The following is a 27,070-nucleotide window of genomic DNA, read 5'->3' on the forward strand; positions in this document are numbered from 1 at the left end:
TCACCACTTATTGAAGCCTCAAGAGAGCCTGAGAGAGCAAGTTCTGATGCTGGACTGAACCCTTCTTATTTGTCCCCGAATCAGCAAGACACACAGTCGATGATCTGAGTAGCAACATACAAAATAAATGCTGCACAAGTATGTGAGATGAAGAAAACACAAATCAGGTGTGGTCCTGGAAGGCTTCATGGAGGAGGCGGTTTCTCCTCTAGATCAAGAAAGACAAAGTAGCATCTAAACAGGTGAGGAGAATTGAGAAGGTATGCCCTGGCAGAGGGGGCAGTGGGGGCAAAGGTGGACACATACAAATATAGGGAGACATTAGAGCCAGCTGCCTATTCTGTCTCTCCCCTCCCCTGGACAGGGCAGCAGCTTTCTTGGGGTACCTCATCTGGTCTGGGGGTTGCTTTTCTTTTTAAAACAGCATTATTAAGACATAATTGACATACAATAAACTGCACATAATTAAAGTCTACACTTTAGCAAGTTTTGACATATAGAGACACCCATGAAACCATCACCGCAAGTAAGGTAATAAACATACCCATCACCTCCAGAAATTTCCTCCTGCCCCTCCCCGAAAGCCCCTTGCTCTCATCCCCCAACAACCACTAATCTGTTTCCTGTCACCATCCATTAGTTTGCATTTTCCAGAATTTTATGTAAATGTGGGATGCCTGGGTGGCTCAGTCAGTTAGGCATCTGCCTTTGGCTCAGGTCATGACCACAAGGTCCTGGAATCAAGTCCCACATCGGGCTCCCTGCTCGGCAGGAGGCCTCCTTCTCCCTCTGCCTGCCGCTCCATTTGTGCTCTCTCCCTGTCTGACAAATAAATAAATAAACTCTTTAAAAAAAATTTTATGTAAATGCAATCATATAGTATTACTTTTTTTTTCTGGCTTCTTTCATTCAAAATAATTATTTTGAGATTCATCCATGTTAGAGCATGTATCAGTAATTTCTATTACTGAGTAATATTCCATTATATGGATAGCCTACAGTTTGTGTATCCATTCATCTGCTGAAAAACATTGCGGCCGTTTCCAGCTTGGGGTTATTACAAATAAAGCTGCTATGAACATTTGTGTACTTGGCTTTGTATGGACATATGTTTTCTTTCCTCTTGGGGAAAGAGATGGCTGTGGGCTGGCTGGATCATATGGTAGGTGTTTGATTAACTTTCTAAGAAACCGCCCAACTGTTTTCGGCGGTGTTGTACCAATTTACTTCCCACCCACAGAGAGTTCCAGGTCCTCCACATCCTCACCAACATGTGGTGTGGTCAGTCTTTAATTTTAGCTTCTCTGAGAGGATGTGTAACAGGATCTCATTGTAATTTTAATTTGTATTTCCCTCGTGATTAATACGTCGAGCACCTTTTCATGTGCTTATTAGCTATTTGTGTATCTTCTTTAGTGAAATGTCTATTTAAATCTTTTGTCCACTTCTAATTGGTTTGTCTTATTATTATTGCAAGTTCCTGCTATATTGGGACACAAGTCCTTCATCAGATATACACTGTGCACTATTTTCCCCGTTGGAGGCTTGCCTTTTTAATTCCCTTGACTGTATCATTCAAAAAGCAGAAGTTTTACATTTTTGTGAAGTACAATTTATATTTTTTCTTCTTTTATGGATTATGCTTTTGGTGTCATATTTAAGAACTCTGCCTAAACACAGGTCACAAAAATTTTCTTCTGTTTCCTTCTAGAAGTCTTATACTTTTACGTTTTATATTTAGGGTTTTCATCCATTTTGAGCTAATTTTTGTATATGGCACAAGTTTCGGATCCAAGTTTATTTTTTTGGCATAGGACTATCCCACTGTCTCATGCCATTTGTTTAAAAAAGACTATCCTCTCTGCACTGAATTGTCTCTGCACCTTTGTCAAAAATTAGCTGCCCATGTATGCATGGATCTACTTCCACACCCCCAAATCCATTCCTTTGGTCTCTTTGCCTGTCGTGATGAATGCCACACTGTCTTGATTACTGTAGCTTAACAGTAAGCCTTAAAATCAGGCAGTATCAGTCCTCCAACTTTGTTCGTTTTCGAAATTGTTTTGGTTATTCTAGGTCCCTTTCATTTCCATATGAATTGTAGAATCAGCTTGCCAATTTCTACAATTTCCATGCTGCAGCACACCCCCTCTTTCTACTCGGAGCATTTGACAAGAAAACAAATAGGGAAAATCTGAGCTGGCGTTGGTACTGCAACTCTGAACAAAGTAAGTACTCAGGAAGACTGAACTGAATTGAAGGAATTCATCTCCACCTCCAAAATGGAACAAGGGTGGTTTTGTGCTTCTAACAAAGCATCCCAGGGTCAAAGGTGATGAATACATAAGCCCTCAGCAAGCCTGTCCCCTAACTCTGGGCATGGAGTATTGCCTCTTGATTCTCCATTAGAACACTCTCTCTTCCACTCTGCTCTTTATTAGCCATTTGGTATAGTTCTTGCCCATAAGGAGCTCCCCTGCTGTATCTGCATCTTCTATATCTGGGTAACCACAGAGTCCAGAACAGAAAAAATCCAGCCCTCAGTAGATAAGGGCGGGGAGAGGGTGCGTAGATAAAAGGAAAAGGAAGTGGGCATGCACACTGGGAAATCCAATGGAATGGCAATTGCTGGGCATTGCTTTTGTAGCTTTAAAAGCCGTTTGGTGGGCTTCTAGAAATAATAATAGCTGACATGCTAGGCCATGTGCTAAGCTTTGCTCTGCGTGAATTTTCACATTCAGTCCTCAAAAGCATCCAGTGAGCAAGGAGCATAATTATACCCATTTTCCAGATTAACTGAAGCCTACAGAGGTTGAATGACCTGCCCAGGTCATTGCCAGCAAGTGGCAGAACCAGAACAAGAATCCAGGTGTGTCTGATTCCAAAGCCCACACTCTAGGCTGAACCCCAGGATGATTCTGCCTTTAGGGATGGGAAGTAGAAAAACCCCCATAAATGTGGGCAGTCAGATTATCAACACGACTTAATAAGCTGCTGTTATGAGCCAGGATCAACCCCAGGACCCATCTGACATAGCCATATGTGATATAACACTCAGGGAAGATGCCCAACTCTCTTCTCGCCAGCTTGGGAAGCCACATCCTGACAAGAGGGAGGAGGCCTTCAGTGATGGATTTGATAACAGAAAGGAAAGATCTAGGGGAGCCAGTTTCTGTGGGAAGAGGTCACCTGGCAGAATCTTAACTCCTAGAGGGTGTTCGAACTGGCCTTAAGCACAAAAGAGAATTTATGGGCTCTGGTACCAAGCGGCCAGAGATGGAGGAGCGTTGGGCGGATGGGAGTCATTCTCAGCAGGTTCTCTCCAGGTGGCAACTTTATGACTCACCCACACTTCCAGAGTTACATTTCTCCTACTTAAAATTTCTCTTAAAGAGAGTTCCAGCAAAAATCCCAAGCCAGACTCTTATTGTCTCAAGTAGGCCATTCCAGAACCCATCCATGAGACTCCTGGGCCAGACCCGAGTTCCGTGTCACTCCTGGAGTCAGAGGATGGCAGCCTGCCTGGTGAAACTCCCCTGCCAGAGAGCAGGAGAGTGGTAGATCCCCAGAAGAAAACGGAGAGCTCCAGAGGCAGACTACAGATGAACTCTGATTTCTCTCTAACACGGATATGCAGGGCAGACCCGCCCAGTCCACAGAGCGTTAACTGATACGCCGTCTGCTTTGTGGGGCTCTGTGTTAGGGGCCCGTAGCTGGTGTATGAAGTTACAAATATGCAGATTATGGCCTGCTGAAGGAGAAGACACAAGCCACTCACGTGGGGTCGGCAGGTAGCTCCCTCGGCATCCGAGCTCCCACTGCAGAGAAGTGAAAACTGCAAGGTCTCAGTACGCTCACAAAGGAAGTAAAGTCATAAGATTTATTACTTACAAATCCCAGAAACGAGGAGGTGAAAAAGGTGGGGGGAGGGGCGGTCCTCCGTCCCAGGGCAAGAGCGAGAACTTCTCATGGGCTCAACTCTAAACTGTTGTTTTAAAAGGTGCCCTGAGAAAAAGCAAGGCAGGCACTTGGGGCGAGAATCCTCAGCCCTGGTCCTTACCTAAGTGTCTAGACTTGGGGTGTGAGCAGGGTTGTCATACCGCCAAATGCCTAGGAAGCAACTCGGAACAGCTGTCTTCTCATCACACTCTTCTGGTGTTGATCCTCACAAACTCAGAGCCATGTGCCTGCTTCCAAAGGCTGGCTCCTCCCTCTTTGTCCTCTGCTAGTCAGTGAATCTCAAGGCCTGGCACCTACATGCTTGCAGAAGGCCTGAGCTGCTTTCTGTTCTACTGGCGACCCTCCTTCAGATTTATATGTTCCTGTGTGTTCTTCCCCAGAATCTGGGTCTGTAACTGGATATGCACCACGAGGGACAATGAAAAGGGCATGTGGAAGTGGAAATGTCCCCAAGCACCTGGGTGGTATGGTCACCGTACCCACTGTCCTCTACCAAGCAGCATGTGGGCGAGGCCAGGAAAACAACACTTGGGTTGGCAACTCTACCCTCTCACTGGGTGCCCTTGCAGAATGACACCTTGTCTCAGGTCCCAGTAGGACGGAGGGGCTACTCCAAAAGCTATTGTTGGCTCCAATTAACTGGGCAGTTTAACACAGGAGGGATGAGAATGAGTTGCCCATCAGAACATCCAGGATACACGACTTGGCCCCAAGCTCCTGGGTCTCCTCTGGCCCACCAATGTCCGGCCCCAAACAGGGTAAGGTAGACCCCGCTTTTCTAGGGAGGTACTGGGGTGCAATATGTTTCACAATGCAGCAGCAACAGCCACTGCAGCAAAAAAGGCAAGTTCAAAGGTAATTGGACGAGGAATTTTAAGCACCGCTGTTCCCGTGGCAAACTGCTTCATGAATACCCATCGGGATCTGTCCATATGGACAGCAGAAGGGCTCCTGCTGTTCTTTTGCTAATAAAAACTGTTGTGATTACATTTCCAATCCTCTTGGAACAGGGTCTCTGTGGGGCCACGGCACGGCATGCCGAAAATGTGTCTTCCAGGCTGATAGGCAGCTCCCCTCCCTGCCACGGAGGGGTGCAAAGACCAGCACCCACTGGGTGTGGAGGGAGGGTCCTTAGGGGAGTTGGGGCTGAACAGGTGTGTGAGTGTATCTGGGACTGTGTAGTCTCACACATACCACGCACACACACAGGAAAAGCTTCATTAATGGAACAATCTTCCATAAGTGGTTCCAGTTACTAGCATTTTCCGGTTAATTAGAGGTTAACCTGCAATCACTTTTTTATTTCAACCTCCTTGTTGAAGTTCATTAGTCTAATTTCACCCCTACCCTCGTGCCTGAGCTCTAGCCATTGTCTGTGTAAGGAATGCCCTACCCGCCCCCCATTCCCTGTCAATCAAAATCCTACCCATGCTTTCTGCCCCATGACAACTGAAACACTGCCTCCTCCACGAGGCTTTCTCTGATTCCCAGCCTGGGAGAAAATTTCCCTCCTGAATTTTCCTAGCCCGCTGGGGCACCCCCTTACAAAATACTTACACTTCCTATCTTTTCCTCTAGGAATCTCCAAACTCCAGCAGGTCACTGTTAGGGACTTGCCTCAGAAACCCCAGTGCCAAAAGCATAGGACATAGGATACAGCAGGTGCATATGGCTGTTCGTTAAATAAACTAATTAATGTAACCTAAAGGTTTAGGAGACTGGGATGAATCAAAATTCAAGACCTCTGGAATACTGAAAATTTTATAGTTTTAAAAAAACAAATTCCTGATTTCCTTATTTTCTTTGTCTCATAAAAGGACTAAAAATTATTAAAAAGTTCAATGAATCAGAGGAACAGATAAAGAAGATGTGGGGTGTGTGTGTGTATGTATATATGTTATATATATATATATATATATATAATGGAATATTACTCAGCAATTAAAAAGAATGAAATCTTGCCATTTGCAATTATGTGGATGGAACTAGAGGGTATTATGCCAAGCAAAATAAGTCAGTCAGAGAAAGACAATTATCATATGATTTCAGTCACATGTGGAATTTAAGAAATGAAACAGATGAACATAGGGGAAGGGAAGGAAAAATAAGATGAAAATTGAGAGGGAGGCAAACCATAAGAGACACTGAACTCCAGGTTTACTGCTTGTTCACAGAGCCACCGTGAGTCTGAGGTGGGCTCTGCTCCACACAGTCACTCAGGGACCCTGGCTGACAGTTTCCTCCACCTTAAATCGGCACCACCTAAAACTGCTGGGCTCCTCCATCACTGTAACAAGGAGGCAGCTGTAGGGTTGCACACCAGATCTCCTACGCTTCATCCCAGAAGTGACCCCCTCACTCCTGTTCACAGCCATCGGCCAGAGTAGCACATGGTCCTGGGGGAGCAGATGGACCCTCAGTGAGATGACCACCACTGTCTCTGCCACCCTCTAAGACACTCCTCACTCCCACTCTTCCATCTACTTAGGATAAATCCAGACTCTTCTCCATAAAATTATCCTCCATAAGAAAGCCAACAGGACATCACTGTTCCCACCCATAGGGCCAGTGTTGCCAGCCCTCACCATAAGCCAAAGAAGCCCTCTCTCTGTGACAAAAAGAGCCTGGTTGGTGCCAATTCAAAAGTAAGCCAACCCAGCCATCCCCAGGCTCCAGGGCAGCCCCAACCTCCACTGCTGTAGGACTGACATGGTTAGGCCCAGCTGAGCATTCCCTACTTCTGGGTTGACCAAGTCACCCTATTACAAAAAGCTACCCCAGCCAGACCACTCCTCCAGCCCCTGCTATCTCTGACAGCTGCCAGCCTCAGCCCACTGTGGGGCTCTGTGCCTCCCAGCCCACACTGGCCTCCCCCCTGCCCCAGATGGCAGCTTCCTAGGACAGATCCTCCTCACAAACCACCAAGACCCTCCCTCTTGTGTAGTCCCCAGTCTTCAACCCACCGTGCTGGTGGGGCAGGGAACGGCCGGAAAGAGGGACACATTCAGAGCCCATCAGTCCTTTGGAGGGGTTTTTGAAATATATTTTTATTCCTCCTACTTTGCTGGTCCATCTGGAGGCCACATTCATCAAGTTCACAATAAAGAAGAAAGGCTGAAGGGAAATGACTGACTTCATCAATAAATACAGGATCTCCCCCCACCACCACCACCACCTTCTCCAGCCAGAAGACAGCTTTGATCATGAGACAGGGAAGAAATGGGGTAGCTCCCACCCTTTTCTGATGCCCTCAGGTGAGTCATGTCAACTCTGAATGAATAAGAGAACGAGTGAATGAATGAAAGAATGTCACATGACAAGCACTTAATGAATGTCCATTCATGTATTCTTCATAATGTTAGCTGATGTCACATGGCAACAGATCCTTGGTCTTTCCAAGAGAATTAGGCAAGACTGCTGAGTAAAGAACAAGAATCTCCTCCCCTAATTTTTTTTAGCATTCCTTATGCACCATAATATATAATACACATGGTCTTTATTTTCATTAGCTCTTTTGATCCTTACAACAACCTTACGAAATAGACTGTTCTTACATTATGATTACTCTTATGGTTATCGTTCCTATGATACCTTATTCCTATGATATGTTATTCCTATGATTATTCCTACATTACATATTGAGCAAACTGAGGCCTAGAGATGGTTATGAGAACAGCCTAGTGCATCCAGCTTGCAAAGGGCAGAGCCAAACTATGAGCTCAAAGGTCTGTTTGATGTCAAACATCGCTCAGGCTCTGAGAAATGTCCAGCTATAGAATTTAACTGGAATTCAATTCAATCAGAACTTCTTGCACACCTACTATGGATGAGCTCCTGCAGTCTATACTATGTGATGTGGGGAATATGGAAATGATGAGTCGTGATTCCTGTCCCAAAGGAGCTGTGATCCAGCAGAGGAGGAAAGATGTGGCCCTTAAGAACTGTGCCAAACCACATCCCATCCCCATTGCATTCTGCACAGCATCGTGAAATGTCCATGGGTTCACATTCACCCAGAGGAATAAGAGAGGGTTTCCCAGAGAAGGAGGCATTTGAGTCAAGTGCTGGGCCTCAAAGGAGAAATAGAATTTGTGCAGGCAGAAAATGGGGCAGAACAGAGGCAGGGGCCATGAGATTGCAAAATCAGGACAACAACGATGGCTTAACAAGGAATCCCAATCGTGGAAGCCCACAGCCTGGGTTCATGTCCTCACTCACAGAGTAACTCTAAGCAACTCCCTGTGTCCTTGGAGCCTCCGTTTCCTTAGCTAGTACATTGGGATACTGACGATGATGCCACACCCCAAACCCATCCAGAGGATGCCATAGGTGACAGTTGTAAAAGCACTGGGTAAACGGGGAAATGCTGAACAAAAATGGAGCATCGTGGTTGCTATGGCTACACACAGGGCACCCAGGGAAGCCACACTCCCAGCCATGAGCATCACAATGAGGCAGAAACCACTGTGGCTCCAAGGAAGGCAGAATGCCCCCTCCTGCCCCCTCCTGCCCACTCCTCTCAGAGTGCTTGAGACAAAGGTTGAGTAAGGAGGGCCTGCTGTTCCTGGGGGACCCACAGACAACAAACACAGCTGAGGCAAAAGTGGTGTGTTCCCTCCCAACACCATGATGACTACCAGTGACATGGGAGGGACAGTGGGACACAGCTGTGTCTCCTAAATATAGCCTGACTTCAGCCCCCCATGGAGCCAGGAGCCTGAGCTTTCTTCCAGGGATCGCTCTAAAAATAAAGCTGCAAACAGGTCTCCGCTCCCCTTGGCTGCTCTGGGCCCACAGGGCAGGTGTCTACACCTGAAGCACTGATAGAGAGGGTAGAAATGAGGCAGTGGGCCAGGGGCTGGCTTCACAGCCCTTGAGACCTTTCTGGAACCCACACTTGGACATGTGATCCTCTCTAAAGAGCAGAACTGGTGAATGAATCAATGTCACTGACTTCAGGAAGTTTACTGAGCATCGTGATTTGGCTAAGTGCTGGCAAGATATCTCAGTTCATCCAAAGTATTCATTATTCCCACTTTCCAGATGAAGAAACCAAGGCTACTCAGAGAGGGAACATGATGGGGCCACAGTCACACTAATAGTAAACAGTAGACTCAGGATATCATGGCATATTTCTACATCAGACCTACTAACGTGGGGCTGGCTTCACCCTCAGCCCCCCTCTCTCTTCACTGCCTCCATCAATTGCACCTGCCCCTCCTTCACCTTCTCATTCCACCCCCACCAGAGCCCCAGGTGCCACCCCAGTCCTCCTGAAACAGGCAAAGAAGAGTGGAGTGTAGGATCCATGAGGGATGGGATCATATCTATTTTATGCTTTACCATTCCTTCAGCCTCTAGAATAATGCAGGATAGAGAAGGCACTCGAGTCATATTTGTGGAATAAACAGCTTCTTTTCTTTCTCCCATAGCCCAGATCCAATCCATTAAAATTCCATAGGCTCCACATTTCCAGAGCATACCCAGAATATTTATTTGAATGGCTCAAATGAAAAAGACTGACCATACCAAGCTTTGGTAAAGACATGAGGAATTGAAACTCTCATACACTACTACAGGGAAGGTAAAAATGGAAAACAGTTCAGCCGTTTCTTACAAAATTAAACATACACCTAGTGTAGGATCCAGGCAGTCCACAGCTAGCCATTTACCCAAGAGACAAGGAAGCATTTGTCCATACAAAGATCTGTACACACATGTTCATCACAGCTTGATTTCTGACAGCCAAAAACTAGAAACAGTGCAAATGTCCATGGGCAGGTGAATGGGCCCACAAACTGGTATCATGGAGTTCAACTCTGCAAGGAGAGGGAATGAACATGCAACAACGTGAATGAGTCTCAACATAATTATGATGAGTGAGAACAGTAAAAACAGAGAAAAGAGTATATATTTTTCGTATGATTTCATCTATACAAAATTCTAGAAAGTGCAAATCAACCTGTCGTGGCAGAAGGATCAGAGGTTGTCTGGGATGTGAGGGGTGGTGGGCCAGGGGTGGCGAGAAGGAGCAAGAGGGAGGGTCGTCAAGGGCCACGATGAAGCTTTTAGGCATCAGGGATATGTTCATTATCTTGATTATTAGATGGTTTCAGGGAGGTATACATCTGTTAAGACACATCAAATTGTACACTGTACATGCAGTTTTCTGCGTGTCAGTTATATCTCAGTAAGCTGTTTGTTTTTCTTATAAAAAATAAATAAATAACCAAAATCCAACCGGTTCTCACCACCTCCATTGCTAACCACCCTGGTCTGAGGGCTACCACCATCTGGATGTCTCACTCTGTACGACCCAGCCCTGCTGAGATTTCTCCTGTGCCAGAATATTCCATCCTCTCTGCGGTAGATGCTGCAGTTCCTGCTCACCAGGTCCACACCCAACCCCCAGCTGCTCTGCTAGTTGGCCGATAGCAATTCACAGCTGCCCCTCCTCCAGAGCATTGCTCTTGGCTGACAGAAGTCACCTTGCCAGGGAGGTTACACCCCCATCTCAGGGACACCGACAGCCAGGAGCTAGCTAACTGATGTAGGGTACAAAAGTCCAGTCCCCTTCCTTCAAAAGCAGATGGCTTTGCAGTGTGATTTATACTCCAGAGTCCCACCATCGTGGGTCAGACCAAAGCGAGACTTTATCTGCAACCACATCCTTGCTCAGCTCCTTCCCCTTCCCTATCCTAATTTATTCCCTTCCCCTGTAGGTTTGGTGGTGGTGGTGTTTTAAGTAGGCTCCATGCTCAGTGTGGAGCAGGGCTTGAGCTCACAAGCCTCACAACCCTGACATCAACACGTGAGCTGAGATCAAGAGTCGGACGCTTAGCTGACTCAGCCCCACCACCACCACCATAGGTTTTTTCCTGAAGGGCACTCCCTCAATAAATCACAGAAACCCGAATCCTTTCTCAGGTTCTGAGAACCCAGCCTAAGACCATCAATGCCGGGGTGGACCCGGGCGGCAGATCTGAGCACAGGATCTGGAGGGGTCACCCGTGGGCCTGGTGGCATCCAGAGTAAGTGGTCGCAGGGCAATTGCTAAGCCTTCCCCCTGCAGTGACTGGGGGAGGGGTGGGGGGGGCACGTCTACTCATGCAGTATCCCTGGGGTTTGAGAGATACAGGAGAAAAGGTATAAGGACTAGCCAACTGGTGGCTGCTGCTGAGCACCAGTGCTCTGAGGAGAGAGAATGACAAGCTTGGGACAATGAAGCATTCATTTAAAGCAACTGTGAGAGGCAGGGAACTTCTTCAACAGCATTTAAAGGGTGCCTCACCTCCGGCAGTTAGCGGACACCGTGGAGACTAAACCCAGGACGGAACTGTAAGAGAAGCCTTCTCAGCCCTAGCAATTCGCATATGCCAGGTCAAGGCCCTGAGAGGAAGAAGTAGGGCCCCGTGATTTGGGACAGAGATATCCAAGTAGATGCACTTGAACCCCCAATTTCCCTGAAGCCCTGGGCCTGCTGAAAAGGTCCAACCCTAGCCCCCTTGCTTTAAGTCTGAATAGAAGCCTCAGCTGAGGCAGGTGCCTCAGAGGACAATGCTGGCCCTCTTCGTGATGCACCCCACCTCCCTTCCTGGCTCCACCAGAGAGCCATGACCAGGACCAAAGTGCAGCACGGATTCACTAGCCAGTACTCAGCCTGCTAGGGGAGAGAGATGTTGTGTGCCCAAGGAGCTGTTAAGATCCAGCTCATAGAAACCAGGAGAGCATATATGGAAGTGGATGCTGAAGGAGGGAAGCAAAATATAAAGCTGGATCAAGAACCATCTATCAATATGGAGGCACCCTCCATACTGCAGGATTCAACACCCTGGTGAAGAACCCTGGGGGTGGCCCTCTACGCGGCTGGAATAGCTGCTGGAAGCTGCTGTCAAAGACTACGAGGAAAGGGGTCCAAAGACTCAAATTGAAAACTTCAATTCAACTAATGCTGAAGGACCATATGGCCCTTAAAGCCTAAAATATTTACTGTCTGGCCCTTTACAGAAAAACTCTGCTGACCTCTGATGGATGCACATGGCTAATAATAACATAATAACATAATGTCCTCAGGGGCGCCTGGCTGCCTCAGTCAGAAGAGCATGTGACTCTTGATCTCGGGATTGTGAGTTCGAGACCCGCACTGGGTGTAGAGATTACTAAAAAAATAAAAACTTTTTAAAAAATAACATAATGTCCTCAAGAACCAACAAGGGTATGATCTATGTATAGAATCAAATAAGATGAAGCATGAACAGAAGGCTAAGATTAGATATGCCAATGGAAAATCAGTCATTTGCCCAATTTCTAGACTTGAGCCAGTTCTCAGATCCAGAACCCCAGCTGAAAAAGAGGACTGGTCCCCATAAGATAGTACCTCGCAACAGTATAGTAAATATGGGCAGTAGTCATTCCCAACTGCAACTACTTTCATTTACTCAAGAGAAAAGAGAATTACAATGTGGAAATGGAACATGCAGACCTTTTAAGGGATGTTAGAGGATATAAGCTAATGTGGATATCCCAAGACCCGAAGTCCCATCATGGCTCCTTCATTAGAGTAGAGGCATACGGGGGTCAGATAAACAATGGAGCCATGGCCCAGGATCAGTGGTCATTTCTCAGTTCCCAAATACATAACTGGAATACATTTGCTTAGCAATGGGGCAGAACTTCGCAATGATTCTTTGTCTAATAGAATGAGCTCTTCTAGTACAAAAGGCCAAGTGGAGCTGAAGCTGCCCCCGTCCCTGGACCAAGATGGTAAACCAAAAATATTATCATTTCCTAGGGAATGGCAGAGATTATCGTCATCCCCAAAGATATAAAAAATGCAGGGGAGTTGGTCCCTCTGTCCTGTCTCCCATTTAACACACTAGTCTGGCCTCTGTCACAGCAGATAACAGTGAATGACGACAAACTTTACCAAGTAGAAGCCCCAGTTGCAGCTTGAGCTGGGTGTGGTATCTTTCTTTTTTAAGATTTTATTTCCTTATTTGAGAGAGAGAGCATGCATGCATGTGAGCAGGGGGAGGGGCAGAGGGAGAGATGGAGAATCTCAAGGAGACTGTGCTGAGAGCACAGCCCGACATGGGGCCCAATCTCACGAGCCTGAGATCATGACCTGAGCCAAAATCATGGCCAAAATCACTTAACCGACTGAGCCACCTAGGTGCGCCTGGATGTGGTATCTTACCTAGAATAAATTAACATAGTTGCAAGTAAGTGGTATGTGGCTATTGATCTGGCAAATGCTTTCTTTTCCATAAGCAGCAGAGAGGAGGACCCAAAGCAGTGGGACAAACAGCAGTGTTCATTCACAGCTCTCTGTTCAATCTGTCACAGGACCCTGTTCATTCTCCTTCATTCTGTCCAATATATCCAAAGGGGACTGGACCATCTACACATTCCACAGAACATATTGGTTCACTGTATTGACGACATCATGTAAATCAGACCTTTATGAGTAAACAGTAACAAGTATGACAACACGGAAAGATCTAGAGGGTAGAACATAAAACCTACGAAGATTCAGAAGCCTGCCAGCATCATTGTTTTTAGAGATTTCATGGTCTTGGGGGACGTTGGGACATCCCTTTCAAAATAAATAGCAAGTTATTGTATCTTGCACCTTGGGACTGAACCTTTCTCTTGGCTGTTTCATCTGTATCACCAAAGTCTCAGCACCCAGGACCGTGACGCCTACCACAATAATAAATGCGTGCATGAACGAACGGAACTGAAGCAGCCCAGAAGTCAAAGCCTTGGCCAACGTCAACCACATCATAAGCATCCAAGCCTTGAACTTGCATCTTTTGAGGCCAAACTCTGGCACAGTCATGTCTGAATAAATGAATAAATAGGAGAAGCAATTCATGCTTAAACAAAGGTCATTCTCTAAAAAGAATCATTCCAGGTTCCTCAGTTCCTATGACTGACTAACTCATACAAATAACTCTAAGTCTCAAAAGCTTTTATTTTTTTATTTTTTTTAAAGATTTTTTATTTATCTATTTGACAGAAAGAGAGACAACCAGAACAGGAACACAAGCAGGGGGAGTGGGAGAGGGAGAAGCAGGCTTTCCGCTGAGCAGGGAGCCGGATGCGGAACTCGATCCCACGACTCTGGGACCATGACCTGAGCCGAAGGCAGACGCTTAACGACTGAGCCACCCAGGCGCCCCTAAGTCTCGAAAGCTTTTAAAGGGAAACAGAAAGCAATATTTTTGAACCCCTGTCATGTGCTAGGCACTATGTGCATCACATTATTTCATCTTAATAATTCTCTTGGGTAGATTTTACTAACATCCCCACTGTACAGATGTTTAAGAGGTTGCCAGTAAGCAGGGATCTCAGACTCAGCTGCCTACAAGGACTGGTAGGTATAAAATGAGCAAAGGGGCCGCAGTCACAGCTGGGAGACATGGGGACGGTGACAAACTGGAGAGTGTATGTCCTGTCACAATGAAGCAGCCCTGCTCAGTCCCAACCAACAAATGAGGTGAAAATTCCTCCTGCTGACTGTTCAAAAGGAGCTAGAAATCACAACTTTGGGGGGAAGTCTCCTCATTGGTGACTGCTAACAATCAATTCAACAAATTACAAAACCCTCTGAGGGTCAACCCAAATGCATGTCTGGGCCTTACACGGCCCATGGGCCATCAGTTTTCAACCTCAGCAGTCAAGGATTCAAGCATCAGGAGATATTAGAATAAAACCCCTAAGGGTCCTTCATACCCAATATTCTGCCATCCTGTGGCTCCAAAGGCCCTTCACTGCTCTGATCACCAGGTCTGTGGGGAGAGGCCTTCTCCTCCCCCGCCCCAGGCAGGACCTCCCCCAACCCCATAATTTCTGTGTCCTCCTGCCTGGAGACACCCTCTAGCCTCTGGGGTGGGCAGGTTATCTCAGAGCTTCAAGGATCTAGTTCTGCTTTTTCCAGGGAAGGGAGGGGGCAGAGCATTCCAGCCCCAAGGAGGAAAGATTCCTAACCCCTGACCCTGTCATTGTTCCTGATGCCTTTCAAACTTCCACACGCTCTGGTCTCTTTTGTCCCTCAGCTTGGCAAGGTGGGTGTTACTACCTATCTGACGGGTACGGGAGCCGAGGCTCAGGAAAATTCAACAGTTTACCCAAGGTGACACAACAATATTGCTGGGGCCAGACTTGAGTTTCCTGAGATTCTTTTCTAGGGCTCTTTTCACACAGCCACACCATCCAAGACAACAGATGCCCCTGTACAGAGCTGGAACAGACACATGGAGCCTTCCAGCCAGCAACGTCTGCTGTGTATGCCTGGGAGCCCCAGACGGTTCTGCCGGCCCTCCTGCCCACACCCTGGGTCCTCTGGGAAGCCCCCCACCCCCAGCAATATAGCCCCTGATGTGCTGGCTTCCACTGCAGCCCTGCTATCTGTCCCCCATCCCCAGCCCGGGCTGAGAGGTTCATTTGCCTACTGAAACCCTGGGCATTAAAAGGGCCAAGGAGGATTTTGTAACCACTGACTGCTGCTGTTGCTAAGAAACAGGTCCTTTAAATTCAATTTACAAAAAAGATAGAGAGAGCGAGTAAGTGAGCGAGAGCAAGAAAGAGATGCTCGAACATCTGGTTATCTTTCCTGGCTGTCTCCGGTGACTATGAAAATGAGATAAGTACCTTCCGAGATGCCTGCCGACCCTCTTCAGGCCGCTTGCTAACTTTCCTCTGAGCTAATATTCTACATCAGTGGTGGGGTGGGGGGAGGGGGACGGGGGTGGGGGGCCTTGCCAGAAACTTGGTGGGTTTGAGACGATTCCAGTCACCATTTCCCCTCCAGACGTGACTCAGTGCCCTAAGACAGTGAGCTCCCTGGTTCTTGAGCCCAGTGCCCCTCACCCCTACTTCCACTGTCAGAATAATCATTCTACAGATTTGCCTAATCCTCTTTGGTTTAGGATTTCCACACAGGTTACATTAGCTCTTATGCAGTAAATATAATTTCCCACATGTCATAGATGAGGAGGGGAAGAATATGGCCGTTGGAAAATACACCTGTACCAGGAGTGAAGGGGCATGAGCCTCTTCAGCCACTCACTTCCCTCTTTGGGCTCACACAACTCAGCCATCTGCTGCAAAGTAGGGTTGAACCATGACTTCCCACAGTGTGTACCACAGAAAAACAGTGTTTCACGGTAAGTTACTAGGTGCTTGCCAAAAAAGTATTCTCTGGTCAAACAAGTTTGACCTCCCCACTACAAGATTTCTCAGAGCCTTTCATGCTTGAATGTGCTATAGGAATCTCTGAGCAGCTATCTTGGCTTGGGTCCCGCCAGAAGCAGGCTATGATACAAGGGTTTGAGCACAAGTAGTTGATTTGGAAGGTGATCCCAGGGAACCCTAGTAGGGAAATAAAGAAGAGAAGGCAGGGAAAAGAAGGTGGCCATGATGGAGGAGTTAGCAAGCAAGTCACCTCTGTGGGCAACGGGAGCTTTGTCCCGGGGGGCTCTCTGGGAGATGGCATGGGATGCATGTCTCAGAGTTATCCCGCCTGGAAGCAAGGGAGCTAGGGTATTCATACAACAACTGTGGCCAATCATCAGTCAAGGCCTGCTCTTGCCGGGCGGGGGAAGGGTGTCAGTAATCCTCATCAATTGTCTGTCACTTCCTGTTGCTTCCCAGGCATGAGCAGAAAGACCTCAGGCAGAACTGGCAGTTGGAAGTCCAGCCCAGTGCACTAGCCTGGCAGGGCCTGGGAGAGACAGGAGAGACCCGGACAGCGTCCGCTATGGAAGGGGGAGAGAGCTGCCCTTTCCAAGGCTTACTGACCACAAGACTCTTTAGAGAACAGCTCCCAGGACTCATGGTCCATGGAAGAGTCCATGGAAACATCAAGCTAGAAGCTCTCCAAGCGCTGGGCAGCTCAATGAGTCTGAAGCAATACTCTCATAATGGCCAGAGTCACATTTGCTTACCACCTCCCAAAAGCTGGACAGATAAATTCTCACAGACATGAGGCAAGTTTGCCTCTGATCTGCTCCCAGTTCATCTTTCATAACATTCTGCCCCATTTCTGAGACCCTGCCCCCAGCCTAGGTTCCGATCTGACCATCCCAGCATGACCTCGCACCCATATAGTAAACTCCTGCTACAGCAGGTCTATCATATTCTTACCCCCCAGGGTCACTACCTCCTTCTGGGTTCCTTAAGTTAGCCAAAAACAGGGAAACTATCTTAGAGTGCCTCCTCCACTCACCCCTCTCCTTCCACTGGTCAGCCGGACCCGCAGCCTTGCTTTTGAAAATAAATAACAATACTAATCCCAAGAGAGGCGATAGCAGGATGGTTAAGAGATTAGGTGCCTGAAATCAAATTGTACCTCCACTACTCACTACCCACATGGCCTTGAGCAAGTTACTCAACCTTCCTGTTCCCCAGGTTTCTATAAAATAAGAATAATAGCAATACTTCCATTAGAGAGTTATCACGACTTGTTAGTTATTATTAGAATGCAATGCACAGTGCCCGAGGACAGTAAGTACTCAGGAATGATGTCATCAGGAATCACAATACGATAGCAACTAGTGTGTATTGAACGCTATCACGTGCCAGATACTATGCCGAGGACTTTGTATGCATTAAATCACTGAATCCCAACTATCCACCTACCTGCCTACCTATGTTATTATTCTCCTTCTATCTATGTAGAAATGAGGCTCAGAGCAGTCATGCCACTGGCCCAAAGTCACTATGTGAGTAAGCAATCAGGAGGTTTGGTGCTGCTCAAAGACTACTGGGGGTGCCTTCTAGATGATCTGACTGGGATCTTTCTCTTCCCTCATCCCAGAAAGCTGTAGAAAATGAATGGTTCTCCTTGGGCCCCAAGATAAATAACTGATCTTTGGAAGTAGAAGCTTTCCACCTATGTTTTCTCTGTCTATCAAAGCCTGTCCCACACCATAAGGTCCCTTTCTCCCAGGAAGTCTTCCATGATCCTTCCCATACCCAACCACAAGGAGGTCTCCCTCTCCCCAGGTAGAATACTACCCACACATCACATCCCTTTGACATGTTGACCTCCTGTCATCTTCGTGTAGGTCTCTGCACAGTTGATCTTATGAGCAGGCATGGCTGCCCACAGAGGCAGAGGCATTGTCTTAAACCCCAGGCTACAGTCCCAAGTCCAAGTGTATCTGGTATTCTACAAAGAGTCAAGCATCTGAATGAGATCTGAGAAATTACCAAGCACTCCCATCCCCTCCCTGCATTTTACAGAGAGGGGCAACAATCTGCGCCGGTCACCAGCCAGGCAATGGAAGAACCAGACTCAAACCCAGGATTCCTGACTCCCAGGCCACAGCTCTCACTCTGAGGATGCAGAGGGCTGTTTCCAGCATGATTTATGATCTTGAATTCATCAGTAATATTTCTAGCAAGGAACTTGCTCCCCCTGCCTACCTACCATCATCACCCATCAGAGAGGGGACACCAAATCCCCCTCTCATCTCCCTGGCCCACTCGCTCCTCCTCTCCTTGTGACTTCTCTGCAAGCCCAGTGTCTGAAGGTTTATGTCCCACCCACCCCTGAGACACTGGAATGTCAGCCATTAGTCTCCATTCTCTGCACTCTCAAATGAGAGAACCAAGATTAATGAAGCATCTTCTCTCAATCAAGAAGCCATTTCAGGCTGTGCTTTTAAGCCCAGTGAGTTGTGCAGATGAATTAACACCATTTGACCTTTTTATTTTCCATGGGAAGATTTGTGGCGCTGCCCTCCACCCTCACCCCATCTGAAGAGCAAGCATGCACCCAGCCACTTGCATTCAGCAGCCTCAAGTGTGGGCCCAGAGGGAGGGTATTGTGTCCCAGCACTGCAGTCAGATTACTCCTTGAAGTGGCTGGGTGAGGGGAAAATAGGTGGATGTCATTTCTGGGGGCTCCTCAAACTCAACACACCCACACCTAACAAAACACAAGAGACCTTCCTCTCTCAACAGGCAGACAGAACCTGAGGAGGGGCCCCAAAAGGCAGCTCTTGCCAAGCCCAGTCCTTGACATGCAGCAGGGGAATCAGAACTGAGTCTGAGGCTAAGCCAGAGCAATATTTGAAACAGCTAACAACAAAGTATGGCATGCACACCAACCTATGAGAGCAGACGCTTTCCATACACCACCATAAGGCTACCCAGGCACATCCCAGGGGCTATCAGCTGCAAACAGAGCATTTGCGCTTCCCAAGAAATAGGAAGGGTTGGGGTGTTGATCCAGAAATAGAGAGAGCATGCAAAGAGAGAGGAAGACCAAGTAACATGGCAGAAGCCTAGAATTCGAGTCATAGAAACAGTCAAGGGGCATTAAAAAAATAAAAATGTCTAGTCTTAAATTTTAAGTTGTTTATGTTTTTGCAATATAAATCACTCCTTCACAAGCGTTCAGTGGATGCTTCTACACACACAAGTGCCTGAGATAATGGGGTATGCATATGTATCTGTGTGTGATGGAGCAGGGGTGGGGAGTAATGGGGAAAGGGCTGAAGTCTACATCTGACCCCCCACATTTCTGGACCAGAACAGCGCACTAGGGTCCCTAAGTCATCACTAGACTAAACTAATTCAGCAGAAGCAGAAGCTCAAAGCAAGAGATGACCATGAGCAACCCAGGCATTTTTAAAACTCTTGGGGTCACATTTGCTTCTAACAAATCCATTCAAGGTTCAAGGAACCTTGGTCCAAGAAAGTCTTATTCAGATCTGAACAAGCAGAGTAATCCAAAGTGACATCTGAGTTACACATGCAAGATTGAAGTCACCCTCTCTACTACCAGCATCTACCCATACCCCCATTATGTGGCTGAATGCCACCCAAGTCAGGAGGGGCCAAACCCTGGAGTCACACTTTTTGACCTGTGCCCTCACTGCTGGTGAGGCATCGGGCTCCCTGCTCAGCGGGAAGCCTGCTTCTCCCTCTCCCACTCCCCCTGCTTGTGTTCCCTCTCTCGCTGTCTCTCTCTCTCTGTCAAATAAATAAATAAAAAATCTTAAAAAAAAAAAAAGAAAGCAGTCGTTTGAGTCAGGAATCCCATGAGATGTTCTTGGTCTATGACATGTCATAGGAGCAGAGAGAAGGAAAGGAGACAATGGCATTTTAGCTGAGCACGGGAGAGATGGGATTTGGGCAGGAAGAGAAGAAGGGCATCCTGGGCAGAGCACTGGCGTGAGTGATAGCCCATCTGACTTTCTGTCTTACTTAGTACTGCTTTTGTAACTTGTTAATAAATATTTGTCTCCTTTAAAAAAAATGGCATTTAGAGCCCAGAGCAAGTTAGAAAAAGTGCTAGGGACAGATGAACCACAAAAAAGGAAGTACTTTTGGGCTGCGCCTATGGCCCACCCAGGGCCCTATTAAGGACTGTGGACTTTATTCAATATGAAACCATTGAAGGTTCCTGAGCCCGGTGACAAAGAAATGGAAGGCAGAGGCAGGGAAGGCTGTGAAGATGGCCACCTGTCTCCCAAGACCGCTCCCTGTCCCACTCATTGTTCCCAGGGCCCCCCAGTGAGCCCCCTGCTCTCCTGTGCAGACGTCAGCATTTGGGCTGTGTGAGGGCCAGGAAACACTTGACTCACATAAGATCATCCTTCTCCTCATTGTTTCCCTTTTCCAATAAGGAAAAAAAATGCCTTTGGTCTCTGCCCACAGCTGTACCAGTTGTGATATCCAGCCTGGCACAAAAGGCACACGGAGGTAGTCTCCACGGAGAGGCTGTGTTGGCCAGCAGTGGAAGGACAGAACCATCCAGACACCTGTCTGGGCTTATGCCTGGGCAAGCTTGGCATTTCCCAACAGACATGGCAAAGCACCTCCCCGGGAGTGGGTCAGCTCAGAAAGACTCCCTGTACGGAAAACAAAGCTTAGAAACCCCATCAGCAGGAGGTGAAACCCATTCCTAAAATAAATAGAACCCAGCCATTCACTGTGTCTCTACAGCTCACTCACAGCTGAAACACCCAATCTAAGTATGTTTTATTTGGTGCTTCTTTCATAGCTTGTCAATAAATATTTTCAGTTTAAAAAAAAATGTTTTGACTTCCTTGCAGGAATATGTACTCTCTTACATTTAAAAAAAAAAAAACACTAAAGCTTTATGATCAAATTTTTTAGTGAACGGATAGAAATCCAAGGGGAAATATATTGTGAAATATGCAAAACAAGCCTCCCCACTCTCCATTAAAAAAAACAACACAGCAGCACACATGCAACTCCCCAGCTCATTCTCCAGAGCCCCAGAAACCTCCTTGCCCTTGGCAGCCAGGCCGTGGAGAGCCCCCCCAAATCCCCACCATCTGGCATTTTTGTCTGCAAAGCACAGGCCCTTCCACCCTGGGCTGCCTGCCCACTCGCGGATGGAGGCCAGGCGCTGGCGGGGACTGCCTGGGCTTTGCCTCCCTGCTAGGTACACACACACACACACACACGCTCTAACCCCAACACTCTCAGCCCTGCTGCTTCCTGGCCCTGCACAGTGTGCTCAGGCCAGGCCTGCCACCTCTGTCCTGACCCCACCTTCCCCACACACCAGCCAAGGGGGTCCAAATGTCAGAGAGAGGGTGAGGGAGGAAGCAGCTAGACTGGGGTGGGCGGAGAAAGGCCCCGGGGGGTTAAGTGGGCAGGTGGCAGGGAGGGCTTCATTTGCTGGACCATCTGGCAGAAGCAAAGGAAAGGCACCCAGCTCCACAGCCCAGGATGCTCCTGCACACACACTCACATACACTCACATGTGCACATGCCCACACACACATGCGTATACAACCACATGCACACACATATGGATATCCACACACGCGCACAGAATCCCAGAGAATCCCACACACATAGAGACACGCTCAAACACACATCCTCTTTGATGTGTGCACACATAAATGTACACAAATGGGCACCTGCACACACATACACAAGCATATGCACAAATATGCATACTCACCCATAGAGTCATTCATGTACTCACACTCATGCATACGCCCATGCGTACAGATAGACACAACCACACGCATGCCTATTAAACTAATACCCATATGTAGTCAAACATAGGTGAACATACTTACACACATCATCACATACTCCCACACTCATCCATTCTCTCACACGCACCCGTACACACCATGCATAAATACATAAACAAGTGTGTGTACATACACACGCCTGCAGATACACAGCACACACGCACAAATGCACATGCACACACGTATGTACTCCTGCCCATGCTCTCCCGCTCCCACACAATACAGATGCACCCATATCCCTAGACGCTCTCTCACATGCACGCCCCTGCACACGTTCATACATGTACACAAATGCTTGCGTACACACGGACGTAAATACACAACTACGTTGTTCTAATGCGCTCAGGCTGCTTTAATCAAATACCATAGACCGGGTGGCTTCAACAATAAGCATTTGTTTCTCACAGTTCTGGAGGCTGGGAAGTCCAAGATCAAGATGCTGGCCGACTGGGTGTCTGGTAGGACTGTCTTCCTGGCTTGTGAACAGCCGCCTTCTAGCTACATCCCCGCGTGGCAGAGAGGGAGCGCTCCCGGGTCTCTCGCTTTTTTTATAAGGGCGTTCATGCCATCATGAGCGCCCCACTCTCACGACCTCATTTAACCCTATTTAACTCACAAAGATCCCACCTCCAAACACCATTACACTGGGGCTAGGGTTACAGTATATGAATTTGGGAGGCTGGGCATACATTCAGTCCATAGCACACACACAAACAGACATGCACACCCACACGCAGTCACACGTATGCACAGACCCCTGCACACTTGTGGATGCAATCACACGTGCACATGCTTATATCAACACAAAGACTCAGGTATACAGTCAAAACACATGCACATCCACACAATCCCCTACCCACACATACACACCCACACTCAGACACACCCATACACGTACACGTGCTCAGAAGTACACAGACACAGACACGTCTACTCATGCAAACATATCCATACAATCCCACACACTGAAAGACACTGATGCACATATACACTTCCTCACATGCACACACTTCTACAATTACATAAGTGCATATATGAGCATACAAATACTCAATCACATGCACACACATATATATGCCCATTCTCTCTCTCTCTCTCTCATACATATACACAGACACAGACAGCCTGCTGGCCATCTTTTCTTCCCATTAAGAAAAATCACATTCACTGCCAATATGCAGGAGGCTCCGGCGGGGCGGGGGGGGGGGCGGTTACAGCAGTAAATCTGCAGGAGTGAGAACAGCTGCCATCATTCCCCCCTATCCCCAACATGAACCCACATTTACCCTCCCCTGCCTTTACCACCTCGGCGCCATCTGCTGTCCCCCAGGGGGACACCTGGTCCAGTGTTCCCAAGCCTGGCCACATAGCAGAATCACTCGGGCACTGTCCACCAACACTGACCCTGGGACCCTAATTCAATTGATCTGAGGTGGGACCTGGGTATTGAGTTGGGATTTTTAAGTTCTACAGCCTCTCTGGCATAAATCCCATCCCAGCTCCATAACTTCAGAGAACTTAAGCAGAAATTACTTTCTCCATCTCTAAAATGGGAGAAACAATAATGCCTATTTTATAGGTTGTTCTATGGATTAAATCAGATAATCCATCCAAATCACACACTACCTAGCCCCTAGTCAGAGTGCATAAATGTTAGCTATTGTTACTATTACTGGTTTTATTCTACCACAGTATTTTCCTGGAAAATGTTGAGTCCAAAATTTAAAAAAAAACTGAAAGTAACCCCTGAAATTTGTATGACCCAGAAACCATCGGGGGCCATCTGGTCAACCTCCTTCTGACCCCTTTCTCCTGCAGGACCAACAGAGCACTGGTACTTGCACCACCCAGAAGTCAGCCTGAGGGATTGAGCATCACCCTCTCCCTGCTTGCTGTTTTCTTCTCCTCTTATTTTCTTTAGTACAATAACGACAAAGACATCCTCCTACACATGCCTAAGGATGCACAATCCAGAAGGGGCTCCCACCATCCAGGGCTGCCATCCCTCTGATGTGTCAGAGGTGTCCAGTCCCCACTTTTGTGATGAGAAAGCAGAGCCATAGAGAGCTTAGCAATGTGCCCCAAGTCACATAGTTCTCAAGCAGCAGATGTGTCTGGTTCCACCTCCAGAGTTTTCTCCACTGACATCCTGCCAGGCTGTGAATCCTCCACCGCCATTCTCTGTGCCCCCTTCATACTCTGTACTCCCCTCCCCTCCACTCAGAGGTCCTTCACAGCCAGGGTGGCCTGCCACTCTCATCAGGAGAACAAGGGGTGTCACAGACTTGATGGGTAAGCATTTAACACCATAGTGAGAAGTAGTTGATTACAGTCCTATTCTGGAAATGCTTAAAATGGAGGGAGAAAGAGAAGGCAAGCAACACCGGTCAATGGACCTCCGATTTCACTACTTTACTAAAAGCAGGAACTAGACAAGAGGGAAGAAGCGGACAAGACCAGTATTTCTGACTACCTCGTAGGCCTGAGGCACTGTGAAGACACGACTTGATATTGTAGGGAAGATAGAAGAAAATGCGGGTTCAGAGCACCAAGTTGGCTTGCGTTCCAGCTGCACCATGTCCTAGCTATGTGATCTTACTGTCGTACCTTCTTTGAAGGGTACAGAGGGGTCTGATGAGGTCATACCTGGAATATGATCATCTGGTGCTGGAACACCCAAAGAACTCAAGAAACCTTGGCTATTTCAATCTTATTAACTATTATCCATATTTCAAAGTTTTATTAAAGAACCACGGTCCAAGTGAGGACTCCAGATAATTTCAAAATATATTCTATTTTGAGGGAACACTGGCTGGACTCTGTTGCTGGTACCGAACTCCCAGGGTTATCTCATTGTTCCCCACATGTAACCATGGAGGCGGGACAGCCCTGTTCCCAAGGAGTTTAGAGGCTCCTAGAGAAGAAAGACAAGTTAGGAAGAAACACAATGTAAGGAACTAGGTGAAAAATGAATAAAATGATCCATGCCCACATGCAAATAAGGCAAATGAGATTCAGAGAAGCAAAATAATTTGCCCAAGGACACGCCGCCAATAAAGGGCAGGGCCTGCAACTCAGGCGTGTCCTGATGCCAAATCTAATGCTCTCTGCACCAAACATATGAGCTCAGGGGACTCGATTTTTAGAGCAAATAGAAACTCTCGCAGACTGGGTGGTGGGTTCTGATAGAAAGAGTGGTCTAAACCCCTGAGTGACTCAAACTTGACGGAAACCAGAAGTCTTTGAGAATGACTAACGAAGATCAAATGGGAAGTTTTGAAACTCCCATCCATAAACACAGCAAAATACATAATCCATCCAGGAGTGACCCTCACAGGAGATAACATGGCATTTTCGGAGAGGTCTCCAAGAGCTGAACAAACAAACACATCGTATTTCTACATTTGAAGAAGGCCTATTGAGAAAATGTTCATTTTTCCAATTTAGTGCATGGCTTTAACTGATTCTAACCAAAATCCTAAGGGAGTTTTCTTTAGAACTTGTAAAAATGATTCTAAGTTTCATCTGGAAGAATGAATAGATAGAGTTGGGAACGAAAATATTGAAAAAAAGGAACACCGGGACGGCTAGGTACACTGGATACGAAAACTTATTCATACATGTACAAAGTTCAACGTGAGTATTGGTGGAACAACACACAGGTCAACACAACAGAATACGCAACCAGAAACATGCTGGCAAATGCAAGAACCTAAGATCAAGTCAAGGACACTTCACGAACCAGTGAGAACAGGATGGGCTGTTCAATACGCGGAGTTGAAAAAATTGGCTATCTGGGAAAAAATCCTGTTAGAGCCTCATCTCACGGCATTAGATCTTTAAAAAAAAACACTAGAAGAGAATGTAGTTGAGTATCTGGCATCTCTCTAAGTACAAACGTAAACATTAGGATGAACTACAATGGAAAACATCAAGATTCAACTATGCACAAATTCGAAACTTCTGGAAGTCAAAAATCAATATATGACAATGGTTGAAGCTGGGCGGTGGGTACGGGGGTGGTGGGCTTAAATTATGCTATCTGCTCTGCTTTTGTGTATGCTTAAAAACGTCCAAATAAATAAAAATATTTAAAGAAAGTAAAGGGGACGCCTAGGTGGCTCAGTGGGTTAAGCGTCTGCCTTTGGCTCAGGTCATGATCCCAGGGTTCTGGGATCAAGCCCACATCAGGCTCCCTGCTCAGCGGGGAGCCTGCTTCTCCCTCTGCCTGCTGCTCCCCCTGCTTGTGCTCTCTCTCTTTGACAAATAAATAAATAAAAATCTTTTTAAAAAAAGTCCATGGTTATAAAGAAGATGTGTCATATATATATTTATATTTATATATAATGGAATATATATATTGTATACTTATATGTAATGGAATATTATATAGCCATAAAAAAAGAATGGGACCTTGCCGTTCGCATCAACATGGATGGACCTAGAGGGTATTATGCGAAGTGAAACAAGTCAGACAGAGAAAGGCAAATACTATATGATTTCACTTATATGTTGAACATAAAAAATAAGGCAAATGAACAAACACAAAAAAGCAGAAACAGATCCATAAATACAGAGAACAAACAGATGATTGATAGAGGGGAGGTGTGTAGGGGGACGGGCAAGATGGGTGAAGGGGAGTGGGAGGTACAGGCTTCCAGTTATGGAATGAATAAGTCACAGGGATGAAAGGTACAGCATACAGAATATAGTCAATGGTATTACAATAACACTGTATGGCGACAGATGTCTATACTTTTCGTGAGCATAGCAAAATGTATAGAGTTGTCAAATCACTATATTGCACACCAGAAACTAATGGAATGTTGTGTGTCAGCTATACTTCAATTTTTAAAAAGCCCATGGTTACAAATTAAAGTATTTGAAAGTTTTAAAAATTAACATAAATTTAAAAGGGAAACAACCACCAATATAGCATATGAACCATTATTATCTTTGAGGTATAAAGAGCTCCTCCAAATGACTAACATTCACTAAAGCATCAGTATATAAGAAGTGACCATTACCCTTCATATCCAATCCTCCTTCCACTTCCTCATGGCCTTGGATTTCCA

This window comes from Leptonychotes weddellii, chromosome 6 (assembly GCF_054177405.1).
Source record: "Leptonychotes weddellii isolate Sample4059 chromosome 6, ASM5417740v2, whole genome shotgun sequence".
Classification (NCBI taxonomy): domain Eukaryota; kingdom Metazoa; phylum Chordata; class Mammalia; order Carnivora; family Phocidae; genus Leptonychotes; species Leptonychotes weddellii.